The 5,393-nt window shown below is 37.3% G+C and overlaps 1 long non-coding RNA gene across 1 annotated transcript in view; it reads right to left on the minus strand.

Annotated features, from left to right (window-relative positions):
- Nucleotides 1-644: 644 nt before the first annotated feature.
- The window catches only part of LOC109965507 (uncharacterized), a 10,026-nt gene continuing 5,277 nt past the window's right edge, over nucleotides 645-5,393 (minus strand). Inside the window, exons 2-3 of the long non-coding RNA XR_002275659.1 lie at nucleotides 3,309-3,403; nucleotides 645-804 (exon numbers count right to left, since the gene is read on the minus strand). This is a non-coding gene — a long non-coding RNA (uncharacterized LOC109965507). The remainder of the gene's footprint in view (nucleotides 805-3,308; nucleotides 3,404-5,393) is intronic.

The raw sequence follows: 5,393 nt of genomic DNA on the forward strand, positions 1-5,393 counted from the left end.
CTCATCCCTAGTATCTGGTAGTGTTGCAAAAATGAGCTGATACCCAACCCCACCGCTGCTTTTCTTGCAATATTTTATATTGTTAATGATAATTATAACAATCAAGCCTTACTTTTTCCCCTCCCCTCTAAATTCTGTGCTTGTTCTAATTTCCCTTTACACATACTGTATATTTGCATATTTCTATTACCATGGAGCTATAGACAAACAACTATTCACCACACATCCACATACCTGAAATATTTAATTTGGCTTTATACATTGAGGATAATTTGAAAACTTTGCTTTGTTTCCGGTACAGAAAACAAGGCATTTCATGTTACGTATTAGCTACAACTATAATGATACAACTGTGGTGAGATAATATTGTCCAAAAATAGTATTCAGAACTGACTCTGGCACTCAACTGATGTGATTGTTGGCAGTAAGGTGAACACTGGATAGATAAAATGTGAAATATTTATTATTTCAAAATATTGCTCGTTACAACACTGCTCTAGCGACATGTTCATGGAGGTTCACAGTCATTTAGGTCTTGGTATATCAGAAGCACTAATGTTAGCAACTGGAACCCCAAGAAAGTCCAGCTGCCAACGTCAGTACTTCAGATGCTTTGATGACAGCTGAGCTCAGACTAACCTGGTTCTTCTGAGGTTCTCTGTGCATCCTCGTCTCTCTGGCCCTGATCGGGCTCCTGGGGGCCATTTTGTTCTTGTTCTGATTCTTGCCACAGGGAGTCTTTGCTATGGGCCCAGGCTTGACGCCGCAGAAAGGCTTTGCCGCAGTCTGAGTGCGCTCCGGGATCTGAGGATCAATCAAGCAAATAACCTGTCTGTCAGCTTGACTCCTCTAAACCCATCAATCAGGTCTGGCTGGTATTCAACCTGACAAGCAGAAATAACTAACACAGATGAATCAAGCTGTGTGATCACACATATCAGTCCTTGCCCCTGTATATCTAAGTTATCTGACTGTTCTTTTCAACCACCAGTTTCATAAGGAACAATAAAGACAAGAGGAACTGACAATGCCATATCACACCGAGTTCCAATACATTTGAAGATGCATATCAGTAACATAATTCTGTGTGGAACAGTGACCTGAACTTCACCACTAATGAAATGTGACACATAAATTTGCATCATCAAACAGCAGTGAACCTTCCAAACAACTGATTCAGCTTTTTTTTTGTCTGATGTACACCCACATTTCAACCAGATGATCTCAGGTTCCCCTTCAATCGAATCATGTCAGAATCATTTCACAGGTCCAATTTTGAAAATCTGCAAAGCTCTGTATCAGACCCAACCTGACCTGTTAACATAAGACCTGTGACCCATTCCCGTAATTAAATTAGACTTTAAGATACACAGTCACTTACTTTAAAGTACTTGAGAGTTGTGTTCTTGGAAAAGTATTGCTGCATTTCCACTATCGGAACCTAAGGAGTAGGATACCCCATACTTCACCCTGCAAAACCTCCCGGGTTGACACAGACTGTGCTGCTTTGTTTTTCCACTGTATTTTTTCTGTGTTGGATCTCTGTTTGAAGGAGGGAGGGACTACACGTCTCTCACACACATCAATCAGCTAAGCAGAAGGAGAAAAGATGATGTGAAGGATTACTCCATACTGCAACAATCAGCCAGTAAGGGAGACTGTAATGCTAATGACTGAGGTGTGAAGAGTGGACATTTAACCAAACGGGGTGACTGCTTTGCGCGCATGCACCCTCTCCCCCTAACATTTCTGGAACCTGATTTTAGTATTATCTGTAAGGGGTCCTGAAATTTATCTCCCGGAGCACACACACAAAGCAGGCGCATGGCAGTGGAAACAAACGCAGAATCCATGAAGAGCGCTGCTTGGCTCAACACGTCTTGGTACGTTCCCATAATGGCGAAAGCCCTTTTCTGTCGAGACAGCACCTGGGCTCTGCAGCTGTTCTCTTAGTGATGACGTGCCTAGCTTGCAGCTATCAATGCTAACACTTTTTGGCAAAGTAGCAAAGCCGCTGATTACATTGTTCTCACTGTCTGTAACCACACTGAATTTCTCCAATAAGTCTAACTTGGCATTCAGTGATATACTGTCCACAATTTTGTAATCACCGCTAGCTTTTTCACTTCTAGGTTATCCAGTTTGACACAGTAACTTACACTAATGTCTGAGTGACATCCTATTAGTTGGATGTGAGTTGAGGGGTCAAAGGTTGTGTCATAGGCCTTCACAATAAATGTATCACTTATTTAGGCTTGATAAAATTATGCTGGATTAGATGTTTAAAAGAAGCTGCACCTTTATTTTTATTATTACTATTGTTGTTTATTTCACCCAGTACCCACCTACATTCAGTCTTTTATTTTTTTTACCAGTGTCTATACCTGTGAATTTATATAAACATATTTTTTATCCGTTACACATCCTTTTTTGCAGGTACCCACTGGGTTGGTCAAGTTTACATTCATACTATTACCACTTGGAGTGACAAAACTTGGGTCTTTCACTGTTCATATGTAAGCTAACATTTTCAACTAGTTTCTGTTAAGCTACTTTTAACCATTTAGCAAATATTTCAATTGATTATTAGTTATTTTTTACAAATTGCTTCAACTGTTTATCTGTTACCATTAGCTAAATACTATATTTCAGTTGTTTATATCCTAATTGTTATCCTAAACTCTTTATCCATTACTTTAAGCAAATATTATATAATTGTTTCTATTCATTACCTTTAGCTAGCTAATATCAACTGTTTGGAATCTATCTCAATAGTTTGTTACAACTACTAGCTACTTTTATCTAATTATTTCAATTGTTTATCTGTTAGTTTTAGCAATATAAACTGATTAGTTTTGTTTAGATAACTATTTCAACTGTTAAGCTGTTACCTTTAGTGAAATATTTAAATTTTTTATTATTTACTTTTAGCTATTTCAACTGTTTATCCATTACACGTGTGCATTATTTTTAGCTAGATTTCATGTAGCATTATAACCATCACCTTTAAGTATTTCTAATTCAACTGTTTACTCATTACTTTAGTCATTTAAACAGTTTATCTATGAATTTTAGCCACTAGTTTCAACAATTTTTTGGTTACTATTAGCTAATTTATTTTTATTTTTTAATCCAGTGGTTTCAGCTAATTGTCTCAACATTATGTCACCTTCAGCTAATGATGTCAGGTGTTCATCTGGTCACTAAATATTGCTATACTTGTTATATGTTCCTTTTATCTAACAATATAAATTCTTTAACTGTTAGTTTTAGCTAATCATTTCAAATGCTTAAGTAAGACAACCCACCTGGAGCAGCGCTGGTGTCAATTCCCAGAGCTCCACTCTCCATATCCACCTGTTGGTGTGTCTGGTTGGGATCAGTCACTCAGAGAAGTTTGACTCTACATGAGGTAACACATGGAGAAAGAGACAGAGAAAAATCTTATTTATTTGTTTATTTAACAGAGACAGTGCACATTAATAAACATTACTGTAAATGTGACAAAACTTGTCTGTTGCTGGGGCGGTATTCAGCTAAAGGTTATTCATGATGAAAGTAACTCCACCCTGTGACGCTGTACAGTCATGTGAACTGAGTGAGACTTTGTTGTTCCAACAACTCCAAAAGAGTGAGATGTGTTCTTTCTTAAAACAATCAGCTTACATTTAAGTAAAGGAGCTGAATGTTTCTTCCACAAGTGATGAAACAATTGTGTGAATACTGACATTGCGTGTGTCTTTCAACACAAAAACAGTGTGTGCTTCAAACCATCATTTCTCTCCACTGTGTTAGCACACAGTGATAACATGAGTATGACAAGAAAAACAGCGGTGACTAAACACTGCCTTTGATGTATGATCTCCCGGAAACAACTCAAGTCTCTGCAGGTTGATTTCATAGCAATGAAGTGAGACCAACAGCTAACTGAAATGGAGGAAGGCAATCTAAAAACTGATGGATGATTTGGAAAAAGAGAAGCAGTAATAATCCAAAGTATTGTCTATGATGAAAAAACATACATTAATTTAATATTGTGAACAGGATTTATCCCCAATAGGCTTTGTGTGTCTGAGGTTTTTGAAGGAGTTTGCCGTAATCCATTCAGATGTTCTGAGAGTCCATGGTGACATTTTCAGATTTCTTGTTCTGTCCCAGAAACTTGATGATAATCAGTTAATGATAAAAAATAAATAAATAAATAAAAATTTAAAAAAAAAACTGAAAAAAAGCAACAAATCCTCACACTTGAGTTACTGGAGGGCATTTTAGCCATGCTCTAGCAGTATCTTGACAGTTATTAGATATATTAGCTGAAATTTTGACCAAACAATTGACAATTTTTCTACAAGTGGCAATTTTTTCTAACCAATCGTTTGAGTGATGCACCAAATACAAATATCATACCATCATCAGTTCCAGCTTCTCCAGTGTGAGGATTTGCTGCTTGTGTCTGTGACATCTGAAGATGTCACCTGTATTCAAGGAAGGTGTTAAGAACAATTTTTCATTCAATCCTGACATTTTATATACCTAATTACTCATATAAAAAAATTAATGTTAGCAGCTGCTGCTCAATTTCTTTTGGCACTAACTCCCTCTTCTCAGTCTCACAGGTAAACACCTGGCTAAGGCCCTGCAGCTACCCAGGGACACATTCACAATTACAAAATAAAGCACCATATGAATGTATGAACAATAACAAAACAAGATCAACAAAGCAACAAAAGAAATGAGGTGATGAAAGGAGAAAACTAAAGCTTTAGGGTAAATATGTGAGGAGGATGGAGAGGAAGAGGAGCATGCATTCAAATTTAAAAGTGAATGTGTGAAACAGGAAACAAGTGTTTAGAGTGAAGAACAGAACAACTTCCTGTCCAGGAGAGCAAGAGAGAGTTAGGATTATTTTTAGATTTCTGTTGTAAATGCAAAACAGAATGGAATGTCAGAAAACAGCAATAACACACATACAGTACAGTAGAGACAGTATACAGGGAGCGAGTCCTCTGCAGCCATCAGTGCTAGGGATGAGCTGGTCAGCAGTGTTTTACCCTGATCACGGTCTTCTTAAGTTATCCTTCAGCCAAAGCAGCCAAGGTTTGTCTTTAAGAATCTAACACTCAGCTCATGCCAGCTTAAGGCAACAAATACTTTCTAGTATCATTTTTCATAGAGAATAGGTGTGTTCATGTTATTAAAGCATGCACTTATGAAAAAAAGTATCAAAATCGGGCTGCGTTTTGAATCTTTTTTGGCAGAGACTGAAATGTGGCGTGTCAAATTCATGAGGCCTTTCTGTTGAGATTTAATTAAATACTCATTAAGGTTTTATTAGTTTTGTTCAACAGAAACAAGAGCCTATAGCCATGCTAACAGCTACTCTCATGTTACCT

Source organism: Monopterus albus, unplaced genomic scaffold (genome assembly GCF_001952655.1).
Source record: "Monopterus albus unplaced genomic scaffold, M_albus_1.0 scaffold99.1, whole genome shotgun sequence".
NCBI lineage: Eukaryota > Metazoa > Chordata > Actinopteri > Synbranchiformes > Synbranchidae > Monopterus > Monopterus albus.